The sequence below is a fragment of the Pristiophorus japonicus genome, chromosome 9 (genome assembly GCF_044704955.1).
Source record: "Pristiophorus japonicus isolate sPriJap1 chromosome 9, sPriJap1.hap1, whole genome shotgun sequence".
Taxonomy (NCBI): Eukaryota; Metazoa; Chordata; class Chondrichthyes; family Pristiophoridae; genus Pristiophorus; species Pristiophorus japonicus.
Genome location: NC_091985.1, coordinates 27,512,168 through 27,529,828, shown reverse-complemented (window position 1 = coordinate 27,529,828; position 17,661 = coordinate 27,512,168). Strand labels below are relative to the sequence as shown.

The 17,661-nt window shown below is 46.1% G+C and overlaps 1 protein-coding gene across 5 annotated transcripts in view; it reads right to left on the bottom strand.

Annotated features, from left to right (window-relative positions):
* cnsta (consortin, connexin sorting protein a) overlaps positions 1 to 1,409 on the bottom strand; it is a 106,994-nt gene extending 105,585 nt beyond the window's left edge. For 4 of the 5 annotated variants that reach the window (XM_070889205.1, XM_070889206.1, XM_070889204.1 and 1 more), the window contains exon 1: positions 1,311 to 1,409. The gene's annotated coding sequence lies outside the window, so the exon portion shown is untranslated. Of the gene's footprint in view, positions 1 to 850; positions 893 to 1,310 lie in introns of those variants that run through there. The other variant, XM_070889208.1, reaches the window with a different exon arrangement.
* Positions 1,410 to 17,661: the final 16,252 nt, after the last annotated feature.

Sequence of the window (17,661 nt, the reverse complement as noted above, 5' to 3'; positions counted from 1 at the left end):
AGGGGGAAAGAGACACCGAGGGGGAGGGGGGAAAGAGACACCGAGGGGGAGGGGGGAAAGAGACACCGAGGGGGAGGGGGGAAAGAGACACCGAGGGGGAGGGGGAAAAGAGACACCGAGGGGGGGTTGGAGGGGGGGAAAAAGAGACACCGAGGGTTGGGGGGGGAAGAGACGGGGGAAAGAGACCGAGGGGGGGGGGGAAAAGAGACCGGGGGGGGGGGGAAGAGACCGAGGGGGGTGGGGGGGAAAGAGACCGAGGGGGTGGGGGGGGAAAGAGACCGAGGGGGGTGGGGGGGAAAGAGACCGAGGGGGGTGGGGGGGAAAGAGACCGAGGGGGGTGGGGGGGGAAAAGAGACCGAGGGGGGTGGGGGGGGGAAAGAGACCGAGGGGGGGGGGGGGGAAAGAGACCGAGGGGGGGGGGGGAAAGAGACCGAGGGGGGGGGGAAAGAGACGGAGAGAGGGCGAGAAAAGGGGGAGAGAGGACGAGAAAAGGGGGAGACCGGGAGAGGGACCGGGGAAGTGGAAACACGCGCAGTGAGACGGACCAAATTAAACCATTTGTAGAATCAAAGCGCGCAATGAGAAACGGCACGGGCAGCTCCCGGGCGGCACAGATGGCTGCGGCTGCTGCAAGAATCACACAGAAAGCAGCTCCCTGCGGACAGCATTCACAACACACACAGGCAAACCGACACATAGGCCATGCCGTTACTCAGACTGACCATCCCCTCCATCTCTATTCTGCGGCTCCCAGGAAGAAATCGAAAAATTAAACCGTCCGAGTTGATTATTCAGTAGTCTGAAAACTGGAGCACTGTCAGTTACCTAGAGAAAAAAAGATGCGACTCACCCACGGTGGATGTGGTAGCCGGAGCCTTGCAGCTTCCTCCCCCGCCCCCCCACACATCCCCCACTGACCCTCCGAGGGGACCTCCCCTCCCTCACACTGACACTCCGAGGGCCCCCCCCCTCATACTGACCCTCCGAGGGGGCCCCCCCCTCCCTCACGCTGACCCTCCGAGGGGGCCCCCCTCCCTCCCTCACACTGACCCTCCGAGGGCCCCCCCCTCCCTCCCTCCCTCACACTGACCCTCCGAGGGCCCCCCCCTCCTCCCTCCCTCCCTCACACTGACCCTCCGAGGGCCCTCCCTCACACTGACCCTCCGAGGGCCCCCCCCTCCCTCCCTCCCTCACACTGACCCTCCGAGGGGACCCCCCTCTCTCACATTGACCCTTGGGCCAGAGTCCCCGCGCGAGCCGCGGTGGAACGCCGAGCCGTTGCTGGGAGCGGGGTGTCGCGCGCTCCTTACCCGCTCGCCCTGTCTCTTCACGCACTGACTCCAGCTCGCGCTGTTGCTTGCCTCTGGCATCCGGGTATTGTCATTGCCCCCCCCCCTCTCTCGCTCTCTCTCACCCGCCACTGAGCCAGGTAACGACCAAAGAGCTCACCTGTGCGAAGCGCGACTTCCACCGCAGAACGCGCAACCTCCTCCGCTGCTGCCGTCTATCGGAAAAGCATCGCACACCCGCAGGACTTTGACCCCTCACAGCATTTCACCGCTGCACTTTTACCCCGTACAACATCTCACCACAGCACCTTTACCGCAGACAATAACTTGATAGCGCCTTTAACGTAGTAAAACATTCTCAGCAGCGTTATCAAACAAAATTTGACACATAGAAACATAGAAAATAGGTGCAGGAGTAGGCCATTCGGCCCTTCGAGCCTGCACCACCATTTAATAAGATCATGGCTGATCATTTACCTCAGTACCCCTTTCCCGCTTTCTCTCCATACCCCTTTGATCCCTTTAGCCGTAAGGGCCATATCTAACTCCCTCTTGAATATATCTGACGAACTGGCTTCAACAACTCTCTGCGGTAGGGAATTCCACAGGTTAACAACTCTCTGAGTGAAGAAGTTTCTCCTCATCTCAGTCCTAAATGGCTTACCCCTTATCCTTCGACACACCGAGCCAAATAAAGAGATATTCGAACAGGTGACCAAAAGCTTCGTCAAAGAGGTAGGTTTTAAGTAGTGTCTTGAAGGAGGTTAGAGAAGCAGAAAGGTTGAGGGAGGGAATCGCCGAGCTTCGGGCCTTGACAGTTGAAGGCAGGGCCCCAATGGTAGCGCGATTATAATCAGAGATGCACAAGAGGCCAGAACTGGAGGAGCACAGATATCTGCAGGGGCGGGGGAGAATAAGGCTGAAAATCTGGAAATCGAGGCATTGCTTAACCGGGAGCCAATGTCGGTCAGCGAACATCGGGGTGATGGATGAACTGGATTTCGTGCGAGTTTTGTATGATCTCTTGTTTACAGAGGGTAGAATCAGGTGAATTTATCATGGGGAACAAAGAAATGGCAGACTAATTGAACACATACTTTGGTTCTGTCTTCATTAAGGAAGACACAAATAACCTTCCGGAAATACTAGGGGACAGAGGGTCAAGCGATAAGGAGGAACTGAAGGAAACCCTTATTAGTCAAGAAATTGTGTTAGGGAAATTGATGGGATTGAAGGCCGATAAATCCCCAGGGCCTGATAGTCTGCATCCCAGAGTACTTAAGGAAGCGGCCTGAGAAATAGTGGATGCATTTTACAACAGTCAATAGACATTGGATCAGTTCCTATGGATTGGAGGGTAGCTAATGTAACCCCACTTTATATAAAAAAGGAGAGAGAAAACAGAGAATTATAGACCGGTTAGCTTGACATCAGCAGTGGGGAAAATGTTGGAATCAATTATTAAAGATGTAATCGCAGCGCATTTGGAAAGCAGCGACAGGATCAGACCAAGTCAGCATGGATTTATGAAAGGGAAATCATGCTCGACAAATCTTCTAGAATGTTTTGAGGATGTAACTAGTAGAGTGGACAAGAAAGAACCAGTGGATGTGTTGTATTTGGCTTTTGACAAGGTCCCACACAAGAGATTAGTGTGCAACATTAAAGCACAGTTGGAGGTAATGTATTGACAAGGATAGAGAACTGGTTGGCAGACAGGAAGCAAAGAGTAGGAATAAACGGGTTCTTTTCAGAATGGCAGGCAGTGACTAGTGGGGTACTGCACGGTTCAGTGCTGGGCCCCCAGCTATTTACAATATACATTAATAATACATTAGACAAAGGAATTGAATGTAATATCTCCAAGTTTGCAGATGACACTGAGCTGGGTGGCGGTGTGAGCTGTGAGGAGGACGCTAAGAGGCTGCAGGGTGATTTGGACAGGTTAGGTGAGTGGGCAAATGCATGGCAGATGCAATATAATGTAAATAAAAGTGAGGTTATCCACTTTGGTGGCAAAAACAGGAAGGCAGAATATTATCTGAATGGTGACAGTTTAGGAAAAGGGGAGCTGCAACGAGACCTGGGTGTCATAGTACATCAGTCATTGAAAGTTGACATGCAGGGACAGCAGGCGGTGAAGGCAGCAAATTGTATATTGGCCTTCATAGTGAGAGGAATTGAGTATAGAAGCAGGGAGGTCTCACTGCAGTTGTACAGGGCCTTGGTGAGGCCACACCTTGAATATTGTGTACAGTTTTGGTCTCCTAATCTGAGGAAGGACATTCTTGCTATTGAGGGAGTGCAGCGAAGGTTCACCAGACTGATTCCCAGGATGGCAGGACTGACATATGAAAAAATACTGGATCGACTAGGCTTATATTCACTGGAATTTAGAAGAGAGGGGATTTCGTAGAAACATATTAAATTCTGACAGGATTGGATAGGTTAGATGCAGGAAGAATGTTCCCAATGTTGAAGAAGTCCAGAACCAGGGATCACAGTCGAAGGATAAGGGGTAAGCCATTTGGGACCAAAATGAGGAGAAACTTTTTCACTCAGAGAATTGTGAACCTGTGGAATTTTCTACCACAGAAAATTGTTGAGGCCAGTTCGTTAGATATATTCAAAAGGGAGTTAGATGTGGACCTTACGGCTAAAGGGATGAAGGGGTATGGAGAGAAAGCAATAATGGGGTACTGAAGTTGCATGATCAGCTATGATCATATTGAACGGTAGAGTTCAGGCTCGAAGGGCCGAATGGCCTACTCCTGCACCTATTTTCTATGTTTCTATGGGAGACCGACCAGGAGTACATTGGAATAGTCAAATCTAGAGGTAACAACGGCATAGATGAAGGTTTAATTTTAAGATATTGCAGTCTTTGTGGTACTGCCAAGATGGAAGGGAATTATAGGAATTTTGACGAGCCAAGATGAAGGAATGATGATATGTCCAAGTCAGTATGCTGTTTGACTTTGAACATAATTAACCCATCATTTATTACCATTAGTGCAATGGGTGACCCTGTCACAAGATTTGGGGGTTCCAATGCCATTCCTCTTCATTCTAATATGTGGCCCTGCAGGATCAGCGAATGCATACATGAAAGGCCCTAAATCGTGATGGAAATTACAGTGCTCCCATCCAAGAATCTACCTACAAAATTGATGATATGCTCAACGGCAAGTAAATTCAGGCCCATGTCTAGGGTTGACACTCCCACCAATTCTCCCCATCCTCCTTGTAGGGAAGTGCTTTGAAAGCGTGGTTGGACTGCATAGAAACATAGAAAATAGGTGCAGGAGTAGGCCATTCGGCCCTTCGAGCCTGCACCACCATTCAATATGATCATGGCTGATTATGCAACTTTAGTACCCCATTCCTGCTTTCTCTCCATACCTCTTGATCCCTTTAACCGTAAGGGCCACATCTAACTCCTTTTTGAATATATCCAACGAATTGGCCTCAACAACTTTCTGTGTGGAGAATTCCACAGGTTCACAATTCTCTGAGTGAAGAAGTTTCTCCTCATCTCAGTCCGAAATGGCTTACTCCTTACTCTTAAGACTGTGACCTCTGGTTCTGGACTTCCCCAACATCGGGAACATTCTTCCTGCATCTAACCTGTCCAATCCCGACAGAATTTTATGTTTCTATGAGATACCCTCTCAGTCTTCTGAATTCCAGTGAATATAAGCCTAGTCGATACAATCTTTCTTCATATGTCAGTCCTGCCATTCCGGGAATCAGTCTGGTGAACCTTCGCTGCACTCCCTCAATTGCAAGAATGTCCTTCCTCAGATTAGGAGACCAAAACTGAACACAATATTCAAGGTGTGGTCTCACCAAGGCCCTGTACAACTGCAGTGAGACCTCCCCGCTCCTAGACTCAAATCTTCTCGCTATGAAGGCCAACATGCTATTTGCTGCCTTCATCACCTACTGTACCTGCATGCCAACTTTCAATAACTTATGTACCTTGATATAACCACAGTCAAACCATTCAGAGACCCAAGGGGAGAAATTCGGTCGCGTCTGCTTTGCGGCGTTAATCCAGAGGGGGCGGTACTTTTAGCGCCTTGAAAAAGTTTGCGCCTCCTGCCCAGAAATTCATCAGAATCGGTCGAAGAGCTGACAGGGGTCATAAATCAGCCGTTGCACACGAGAGCTGGGGGGTGAGGGGGCAATAACAAAAGTTTGGTCAGTCCATTTTGCAGACCCATTGTGCATGCGTGGAACTCCGAATCAGATACTTGGAAAAGCCGAGTCTTAATGACGTGACATAGTAAGGGACACATTAAAAGTTTTCAAAATCATTCGTTTTCAACCTCTTATATTGTCTGTCTGCCGCTCCAAACTTGGAGGCTCATACATCGTGCTGTGTGGAAACATTGCACTGGCTGTGACTTCGGAGGGAAGCGCTTCCTCATCCTTTTAAGTGGCCACCAGTTAACGATTCTTTTTCCAGGCATTTTTATTGGTGGGCGCTCAATGAGGCTCACGCAGCGAATTTACCGACTGGGGCACAAGCGTGCGCATTGCACCTGGAATACATCATAGAAACATTGAAATCCACAGCGCAGAATGATCTGGGAAAATTCCTCTCCGACCCATCCAGGCGATCGAAACTACTCGAGGAGATCACCCTGGCTGAATTCGATTTGTTGCAGTCCTTACCATCGTATCTGCGCCAGCCAACAAGAGATTATCCAGTCTAATTCCACTTACCAGCTCTAGGTCCGTAACCCTGCAAGTTGCAGCACTTCAAAGAGGAAAAGCAATGTGTGAGGAGGACACAAAAAATCTGCAAAAGGACATAGACAGGTTAAGTGAGTGGACAAAAATTTTGCAGATGGAGTATAATGTTGGAAAGTGCACTTTGGCAGAAAAAAATCAAAGAGCAAGTTATTATTTAAATGGAGACAGATTGCAAAGTGCCGCAGTACAGCAGGACCTGGGGGTACTTGTGCATGAAACACAAAAGGATAGTGTGCAGGTACAGCAATGGAATCTTGGCCTTTATTGCAAAAGGGATGGAGTATAAAAGCCGGGAAGTCTTGCTACAGCTATACAAGGTATTGGTGAGGCCACGCCTGAAATACTGAGTGCTGTTTTGGTTTCCATATTTACAAAAGGATATACTTGCTTTGGAGGCAGTTCAGAGAAGGTTCACTCGGTTGATTCCGGGGATGAGGGGGTTGACTTAGGAGGAAAGGTTGAGTAGGTTGGGCCTCTACTCATTGGAGTTCAGAAGAATGAGAGATGATCTTATCGTATAAGATTATGAGGGGGCTTGACAAGGTGGATGTAGAGAGGATGTCTCCACTGATGTGGGAGACTAAAACTAGAGGGCATGATCTTAGAATAAGGGGCCGCCCATTTAAAACAGAGATGAGGAGGAATTTCTTCTCTCAGAGGGTTGTAAATCTGTGGACTTTGTTGCCTCGGAGAGCTGTGGAAGCTGGGACATTGAATACATTTAAAACAGAAATCGACAGTTTCTTGAGCGATACGGGGATAAGGGGTTATGGGGAGCGGACGGGGAACTGGAGCTGAGTCCATGATCAGATCAGTCATGATCTTATTGAATGGCGGAGTAGGCTCGAGGGACCGTATGGCCTACTCCTGTTCCTGTTTCATATGTTCTTATGTTCAAGTGCCCATCCAAGCACCTTTTAAATGTGGTGAGGTTTTCTGCATCCACCAGCCTTCCAGGTAGTGAGTTCCAGACCCCCACAACTCTCTGCGTGAAGAAGCCTCCCCTCAAATCCTCTCTGAACCTTCCACCAACCACCTTAAAATTATGCCCCCTCATAATTGACCCCTCCACCAATAGGCCCTTGCTATTCACTATATCCAGGCCCCTCAAAATTTTGTACATCTCAATGAGGTCTCCTCTCAACCTCCTCTGTTCCAATGAGAAGAAACCAAGCCTATCAAATCTGTTCTCATAACTAAGATTCTCTATTCCAGGAGCATCCTAGTAAATCTCCTCTGCACCAGAGTGCAATCACATACTTCCTATAATACGGCGACCAGAACCACATACGGTACTCCATTTGTGACCAAACCAGATTATTATACAATTTAAGCATAACCTTCCCTGCTCTTGTATTCTATGCCTTGGCCAATAAAGGCAAGCATAGAAACATAGAAATTTACAGCGCAGAAGGAGGCCATTTCGGCCCATTGTGTCCATGCTGGCTGACAAAAAGCCACACGGCCCTCGGTCAGCAGCCCTGAAGGTTACATATAAACCTATGAACAATGACAGAAAGGTAAAGAGCACCCAGCCCAACCAGTCCGCCCCACACAACTGCAACACACCTTACACTGAAACATTCTACACTCCACCCCAACCAGAGCCATGTGATCTCCTGGGAGAGGTAAAAACAAGATTAAAAACCCAGGCTAATTTAGGGAGAAAAATCTGGGAAAATTCCTCTCCAACCCATCCAGACGATCGAAACTAGTCCAGATCATCACCCTGGCCGTATTCGATTCCCTGTAGTACTTACCATCGTATCTGCGCCAGCCAACAAGAGGTTATCCAGTCTAATCCCAATTACCAGCTCTAGATCCGTAAACCTGCAGGTTACGGCACTTTATGTGCCCATCCAAGCACCTTTTAAATGTGGTGAATGTTTCTGCATCCACTATCCTTCCAGGCAGTGAGTTCCAGACTCATACAGCCCTCTACGTGAAGAAGCCCCCCACCCCTCAAATCCCCTCTGAACCTTCCAACAACCACCTTAAAACTATGCCCCCTCGTAATTGACCCCTCCACCAATGGAAATAGGCCCTTGCTATCCACTATATCCAGGCCCCTCAAAATTTTGTGCACCTCAATTAGGTCTCCTCTCAACCTCCTCTGTTCCAATGAGAACAAACCCAGCCTATCCAATCTGTCCTCATAGCTAAGATTCTCCATTCCAGGCAGCATGCTCGTAAATCTCCTCTGCACCCTCTCTAGTGCAATCACGTCCTTCCTATAAATATCCATCAACCATTACCCTTTGCTTCCTACCTCGAAGCTAATTTTGGATCCAACTTGCCACTTTGCCCTGCACGCAGTAGGCCAGCTGTGGCCTATCCAGAGTATTAAACAATTTAAGCATAATCTCCCTACTCTGGTAATCTATGCCTCGGCCAATAAAGGCAAGCATTCAGTGTGCCTTCTTAATCACCTTATCCACTTGGCCTGCTACTTTCAGGAATCTATGGACAAGCACTCCGAGGTCACTGTGTTCATCTACACTATTAAGTGGCCTGCCGCTTAAGGTGTATACTCTTTCCTTATTAGCCCTCCTCAAGTGCATTACCTCATACTTCTCCAAATTAAATTCCATTTGCCGTTGCTCTGCCCACCTGACCAGTAGATTGATATCTTCCTGCAGTCCGCAGCTTTCTTCTTCATTATCAACCACACAGCCGATCAAACTTCTTAATCATATCCCTTATATTCAAATCTAGATCATTTTTGTCAACCATAAAAAAACAAGTGACCCAGTACTGATCCTTGCAGAACCCCACTGGAAACATCCTTCCAGTCACAAAAATATCCATTAACTATTACCCTTTGCTTCCTCCCTCTGAGCCAATTTTGGATCCAACTTACCACTTTGCCCTGGATCCCATGGGCTTTAAGCTTCGTAACCAGTCTACCATGTGGGACCTTATCAAAAGCTTTGCGAAATGCATATATACTACATCGTACGCACTACCCCCATCGAACCTCCTGGTTACGACCTCAAAAAATTCAACCAGGTTAGTCAAACACAATCTTTCCTTAACAAATCCGTGCTGACTGTCCCTAATTAATCCTTGCCTTTCCAAATGTAGATTTATCCTGTCTTTCAGTATTTTTTCCAATAATTTTCCCACCACTTGAGATTAGGCTGACAGGTCTGCAATTACTCGGCCTATCCCTTTCTCCCTTCTTAAACAAGGGTACCACATTAGCAGTCCTCCAGCACCATGCCCAAATCCAACCAGGACTGGAAAATGATGGTCAAGGCCTCTGTTATTTCCTCTTTAACTTAGCTCAACAACCTGGGATGCATTTCATCCGGGCCTGGGAACTTATCTACTTTCAAAGCTGCTAAACCCAAAAATTTGCCAACATATTTGTTCCTCTATCTCCCTTCCACTGTTTGGGGATTTATAATACACGCCCAGCTGTGTGATCGCCCCTTTTTTATTTTTCAATTCAGCCCACATGGCCTAATTTGATGATCCCTCTAACATATCATCCGTCCTCACTGCAATAGTTTCTTTAATCAATACCGCGACCCCGCTCCCTTTTTACCCCCCTCTCTGTCTTGTCTAAAAATCCTGTAGCCAGGAATATTGATCTGCAAAACCTGCCCCTCTTTCAGCCATGTATCTGTAATGGCTATAATGTCATACTCCCAAGTGTCCACCTGTGCTCTTAGCTCATCTGTCTTATTCGCTATACTCCTTGCATTAAAGTATATACCATTTAGCACAGGAAGACCTCCTTGATTACTACTTACTAACCCTCGGTTCCTCTGAGGCTATTTAGAGAAGGCTCACTTGGTTGATCGGAGAGATCGTCAACAGCTAGGTGCTAATGGTTTGCGCCCCCAGTAAGCCTTAAATGAATTTTTCATCGGGGCATTGAAAGCTGCGCGCCCAGTCACTAAGCCCTAACACTCGCATTAACGCTCTGTCTGGCTGCTAACAGAGCCTATACACAACCAAAAGCCCAGCCTCTTGTGTTTCTTGGCATGATTAGCCAGTATAAATAAATAGTTATTCACATAAGTAAAAGCAGCTGTACAAACAACAATAACAATACATAAGAATGAGCAGGAGCATCCTGAGCATCCACAGCCCTCTTGGGTCGAGAATACCTAACATTCACAACGCCGACTGAAGAAATTTCTCCTCATCTCAGTCCTAAATGGCTGACCGCTTATCTGTACAAATTACAGTAGAATGTGTGAACATAAGAAATAGGAGCAGGAGTAGGCCATTTGGCCCCTCGAGCCTGCTCCGCCATTTAATAAGATCATGGCTGATCTGATCATGGATTCAGCTCCACTTCCCTGCCCACTCCCATAACCCTTTATTCCCTGATCGTCAAAAATCTGTCTATCTCCCCCTTAAATATATTCAATGACCCAGCCTCTACAGCTCTTTGGGGCAGAGAATTCCACAGATTTACAACCCTCAGAGAAAAAATTCCTCCTCATCTCAGTTTTAAATGGGCGGCCTCTTATTCGGAGACTAATTTTAGTTTCCCCTATGTCATGTATTCAACTATCATTGCAACCCATGTATAAGCTGACCTAAGTTGTACACTTTGAGAACATTGACCACAAGGGGTGAACTTGTGGGAGACACTCCTAACCTGAACTTTCAGGTATAAAAGGGGAAGCTCCACCCACCTTCATCACTTGAGGTCTTGGTAATAAAGGTAACAGGTCACAGAGTGACCTTGTCTCAAGTGTGGGCCTTGTGTGCATTTATACTGTACAGTAAGGACATATCACCCTATGAGTGGAAATATCCTCTCTGCATCTACCTTGTCGAGCCCCCTCAGTTTCTTATATGTTTTGATATGATCACCTCTCATTCTTCTGAACTTCAATGAGTACAGGCCCAGCCTATCTTCATAAGTCAACCCCCTCATCTCCGGAATCAACCTAGTGAACCTTCTCTGAACAGCCTCCAATGCAAGTATATCCTTCCTTAAATACAGAGATCAAAACTGTACGTAGTACTCTAGATGTGGCCTCGCCAATACCCTATATAGTTGCAGCAGTACTTCTCTGCTTTTATACTCCATCCACTTGAAATAAAGGACAACATTCCATTTGCCTTCCTGATTACTTGTTGTATCTGCATACCAACTTTGTGTGTGTTTCATGCACAAGGACCCCCTAGATTCCTCTGTGCAATTTTTCTCTCTTTAAAGTAGAATTTGCTTTTCTATATTTTCTGCCAAAGTGGATAAACTAACATTTTCCCACATTATACTCCATCTTTTCCCACTCACTTAGTCTGTCTATATCCCTTTGCAGACTTTTGTGTCCTCCTCACAATTTGCTTTCCCACCCATCTTTGTATCATCAGCAAACTTGGCTACATTACATTTGGTCCCTTCATCCAACTCATTAATATGGATTGTAAATAGTTGAGACCCCAGGACTAATCCCTGCGGCACCCACTTGTTTGCTAACCGGAAAATGACCCATTTTTCCCGACTCTCTGTTTTCTGTCAGTTAGCCAATCCTCTATCCATGCTGATATATTACCCCCAACCCCGTGAACTTTTATCTTGTGCAGTAAACTTTTCTGAGACACCTTATTGAATGCCTTCTGAAAATCCAAATACACCACATCCACTGGTTCCCCCTTATCCACCCTGCTCGTTACATCCTCAAAGAACTCCAGTAAATTTGTCAAATATGATTTCCCTTCATTAAAATCATGCTGACTCTGCTTGATTGAATTATGTTTTTCCAAACGTCCTGCTACTGCTTCTTTAATAATGGACTCCAGCATTTTCCCCAACGACAGATGTTAGGCTAACTGGTCGAGAGTTTCCTGCTTTCTGTCTGCCTCCTTTTTTAAAAAAAATAGGGGCGTTACATTTGCGGTTTTCTAATCTGCTGGGACCTCCCCAGAATCCATGGAATTTTGGTAGATTACACCCAATGCATCCACCATCTCTGCAGCCACTTCTTTTAAGACTGTAGGATGCAAGTCATCAGGTCCAGGGGACTTGTCCGCCTTTAGTCCTATTATTTTACCGAGTACTACTTTTTTAGTGATAGTCATTTTATTAAGTTCCTCACTATAGCTCCTTGATTATCCACTATTGAGATGTTTTTTGTGTCTTCTACTGTGAAGGCCGATACAAAATATTTGTTCAAAGTCTCTGCCATTTCCCTGTTCCCCCATTATTAATTCCCCAGTCTCATCCTCTAGTGGACCAACATTTACTTTAGTCACTCTTTTCCTTTTTATGTACCTGTAAAAACTCTTACCTGTTTTTATATTTCGTACTAGTTTACTTTCATAATCTATCTTCCCTTTCTATTATTTTTTTTAGTCGTTCTTTGCTGGCTTTTAAAAAGTTTCCCGATCCTCTGGCCTCCCACTAGTCTTGGCCACTTTGTATGACCTTGTTTTCAATTTGATACCATCCCTTATTTCCTTAGTTAGCCACGGATGGTTATCCCTTCTCTTACAGTCTTTCCTTCTCATTGGGATATATTTTTGTTGCGAGTTATGAAATATCTCCTTTAATGTCTGCCACTGCTCATCAACCGTCCAAACTTTAATCTATTTTCCCAGTCCACTTTAACCAACTCTGCCTTCATACCTTTGTAGTCTCCTTTATTTAAGCTTAGGACACTGGTTTGAGATCCAACTTTCTCACCCTCCAACTGAATTTGAAATTCAACCATTGAGGATCCTTTACTCGGAGATCGTTTATTAATCCTGTCTCATTACACAGTACCAGAACTAAGATAGCCTGCTCCCTCGTTGGTTCCGCAATGTACTGTTCAAGGAAACTATCAAGTATACACTCTATGAACTCTTCCTCAAGCAGTATAATCATGTAAGGAAGGAGACAAAAGACAAAAATAATCTGATAATTGTTCTTGGTGTGTTGTATTATCTTGTCAACCCTGCCAATCGTATAGATTATGAAATTGTAAAATGTGTTATTCTCAGGGATTACGATTAAATACCTGAAAAGTAGTCAGAAATTTAAGAAACTAAGCAAGTTCTTACAGAGACATGGTTATTCAGTTCGGAGACATGAAGATTTGGCTGTAAAATTAAAGCTAACAGACTACAAAGGTCTTTGCCATTTAATGCTAAGGGGCAGATTTCCCAAATAGCTCCAACAATAAAAATCTGGTTACATGATCTGGAGTGTAAAACTCTCTAGCAGTGACGCACATGTGTTGATCATTTCATGGTCTTGTGAGCCCAGATCAGCAGTCACAATGTTCACGGGTGAAACACTTAGCAAGGCAGTTGCTGAAACCACCCTGGTTGAGGCCAGAGGGTGGGCAGCCGAGCAGAAGTCAGAGATCTGAAAACAATGAGATGACGGTATTTCAAATGTAGCAAGTCAGTCCACAAGGTAAACCACTGTTGCCTCTTAGAAATCCTGCAAAGCAAACTGGGAAACCTTGTGAGCTAGTAAGGTACGAGACGTCCGATTATGCAGTGACTGGTGATGTAGATCAATTGTCCCTTTACCTTCACACGCTCTCGATGAATATTATGCACATAAGGGAGTTATGGGACGTAGGCTGCTCATTCACGATAGTACATGGTATCCTAATGAAGGACTACCATGATGTAAATCTATGTAAATCTTTGCCTCAGAGAGCTGTGGAGGCTGGGTCATTGAATTAAGGTGGAGATAGTCAGATTTTTGAGCGATAAGGGAGTAAAGGGTTATGGGGTGGGGAGCAGGCAGGGAAGTGGAGCTGAGTCCATGATCAGATCAGTCATGATCTTATTGAATGGCGGAGCAGGCTCGAGGGGCCAATTGCCCTACTCCTACTTCTTATGTTCTTAATGTTATCCACATTTGGGGACTGTGTATGATCACAGAGTTTGGCTGGAATATTTTGGTTAAGTAGAGGTCAGGGAAGTGGAAGCCTAGTCATCCATACCACCTGATGTTTTAACATAAAATGACATAGAAAAAGAGGTTGATGCTGCTCCCTACATTTTTCTTCGATTTGTTGTGTGATGAAGATCATGTCCGTTGTGCCCGCCCCTTCGTGGGCGGAATCCGCATTGCGACCCTGGGAGGAGCTCATCAACCGCTGCTGGGGGGGGGGGAGGGGGAGGGGGGGGGGGGGGGGGGAGAAAGACGATTGACAACGCTCGATCAGCTCTGATGGACGGGCCACATTGTCTGCATGCCCGATACTAGACTCCAGAAACAAGCACTCGACTCCGAGCTACGTCACGGCAGGCGAGTCCCAGGAAGGCAGAGAAAATGCTTCAAGGACATTCTCAAAGCCTCCTTGAAAAAATGTAGCATCCCCACTGACTCTTGGGAATCTCTGACCCAAGACCGCTCAAAGTGGAGGAGAAGCATCCAAGGCGGCGGCGAGCACTTTGAGTCTCTTCGCCGGGAGCCCACGGAAGCCAAGCACAAACAGCGGAAGAAGCGTACGACAAATCAAGCACCCCATCTACCCATCCCTCCAACCACCATCTGCCCCAACTGTGACAGAGATTGTAGATCCTGCATCGGTCTCATCAGTCACCTTAGAACGCATCTTAGTATGGAAGCAAGTCATCCTCGACTCCGGGGGACTGCCTAAGAAGAGAAGACATACATTTATAGAGCATCTTTCACGACCACCGGATGATTCAAAGCGCTATACAGCCAATGAAGTACTAATTGAAGTGTATTCATAGAAAAATAGGTGCAGGAGCAGGTCATTCGGCCCTTTGAGCCTGCACCACCATTCAATATGATCATGGCTGATCATGAAACTTCAGTACCCTATTCCTGCTTTCTCTCCATACCCCTTGATCCCTTTAGCTGTAAGGGCCACATCTAACACCCTTTTGAATATATTGAACAAACTGGCCTCAACAACATTGTGGTAGAGAATTCCACAGGTTCACAATTCTCTTCATCCTCGGTCCTAAATGGCTTACCCCTTTCCTTAGACTGTGACTTCTGGTTCTGGAGTTCCCCAACATCGGGAACATTCTTCCTGCATCTAACCTGTCCAATCCTGTTGTAATGTAGGAAACGTGGCAGCCAATTTGCGCACAGCAAGCTCCCAAAAAACAGCAATATGATAATGACCAGATAAGGGCCCAGAAATCTCAGTTTCTTCTTCTCGCGGGCATTCAACTAAAAATAGGACTGAAGATGCGCACCTACCTTTTGGTTGAATGCTCGTCAGAGATCCCGGAGTCGAGGCCTCCTCTTCTTGCGCAACGGAGCGCGTTCACGTTGGAACATGCGCAGGCCTGGAGCTGGAGTTACATGGCTCTGGGAAACCAATCAGCTAAAGTATGTATTCATTCATAACGTATCCATAAGTTGGAGTTCCCATTATTATGAATAAGAAACAGCACCCAAAATACTAATATGCAATCATAAAAGATAGTAAAAATGCACAACATTTTTAAAACATTTAAATTAAAGTTATTTATGTATTTAAAAAGTATATATTTTTCCGATTTTTAAAAAAGTTTTCTTAATTATGGTTTAAAATAAACTTATCGTAGTGGGGAGGGTTTTTAACAATAACATGTTTTTAAAATTTTATTTTACAATGTTTTTGTGTGTTTTAAAACTCTTACGCCAGTAAAAGTAGGCTATCAGGCGCAAGCGTTTTGAGGACATTTGTTGGGCAAGCTCTGCGTAAATCCCGCAATCTTGCCCTTGCAAATGTCCTCGCTCCAGATATGTGCGAGATCTGTCAAGCCAGAAACTTGACAGATTGGAAAAGCCGGTTTTCAGCGCATGCGCGTTGTGCGCTGAAAACCGGCTTTTCCGATGCCTTCTCAGGTCCGTAGAAACTCCGTGCGGATCCAGGGAGGCCGGTATTTCTGGGCCATTATGTTTTAGTGATGTTGATTGAGGGGTAAATATTGGCCAGGACACACAAGAACAAAAAGAAATAGGAGCAGGAGTAGGCCATTTGGCCCCTCGAGCCTGCTCCGACATATAATAAGATCATGGCTGATCTGATCTTGGGCTCAGCTCCACTTCCCTGCCTGCTCCCCATAATCATTCACTCACTTATTGTTCAAAAATCTGTCTATCTCCACCTTAAATATATTCAATTACCCAGCCTCCACAGCTCTTTGGGGCAGAGAATTCCACAGATTTACGACCAAGAAGAAATTTCTCCTCATCTCCGTTCTAAATGGGTGACTCCTTATTCTGAAACTATGCCCCCTAGTTCTAGATTCACTCACGAGGGGAAACATCCTCTCTGCATCTACCCTGTCAAGCCCCCTCAGTATCTTATATATTTTAATAAGATCACCCCTCATTCTTCTAAACTCCAAAAACTTTCTACATACGTCAACCCCTTTAACTCAGCAATCAACCTCGTGAACCTTCTCTGAACTGCCTCCAATGCAAATATATCCCTCCTTAAATAAGGAGACCAAAACTATTCACAGTACTCTGGGTGTGGCCTCACCAATACTCTGTACAGTGGTAGCAGGACTTCCCTACTTTTATGCTCCATTCCCCTTGCAATAAAGGCCAACATTCCATTTGCCTTCCTGATTACTTGCTGCACCTGCATGCTAACTTTTTGTGTTTCATGCACAAGGACCCCTGGTCCCTCCGTACTCCGTAATCTCTCTCCATTTAAATAATTTTTTTTCTTGCCAAAGTGGATAACCTCACACTTTCCCACATTGTAGTCCATCTGCCAAATGGTTGCCCACCCACTCAGCCTGTCTAAATCCCTTTGCAGATTTTTTGTATCCTCACAACCTGCTTTCCTACCCACCTTTGTATCATCAGCAAACTTGGCTACATTAAACTTGGTCCCTTCATCCAAGTCATTAATATAGATTGTAAATAGGTGAGGCCCCAGCACTGATCCCTGTGGCACCCCGCTCGTTATCATTTGCCAACCGGAAAATGACCCATTTATCTCGACTCTCTGTTTTCTGTTTGTTAGACGATCCGCTATCCATGCTAATATATTACCCCCAACCCCGTGAGCACTTATCTGTGCAGTAAGTTTTTATGTGGTACCTTATCGAATGCCTTTTGGAAATCCAAATACACCACATCCACTGATTCCTCATTATCCACCCAACTCATTACATCCCCAATGTTATGTATTAATGCTTGGGAGTCACCAAACACCAGAGGGAGCTGCGGTCAGAGGTCATTGGGCTGTACGCATGTGGCATCTGTGCTTGGTCACCTGCATATAAGCTGGGTGTCTGTCACGCAGGCACTCTCGGGCTGGAATAAAGATGGATCAGGATGCACCTGAGTGAGTTTACAGTAATCAGACTCTTGAGTCATTACAATTGGCAACGAGGTAATTTAAGAACCTTCGCATGCATAATGGGCACAGTTGGAATCCTGGAGAGATTCGTGGAGGGCGAGGATTGGGCGGATTTTGTCGACCTGCTGGATCAGTATTTTGTGGGCAACGGCATGGAGGCAGAGGCCTACGCAGTTAAGCGCAGGGCAGTTGTCACCATTTGTGGTTCGAAAATTTACGGCGTTAAGAAGAATCTTCTCTCGCCTGTACGTCCGGCGGAAAAAGGGTACGAGGAATTGTGTACGTTGGCGGGTAACCATCTGAAGCCACAAGAGGGGATCATATCACGCTACTGTTTCTACATGCATGTTTGT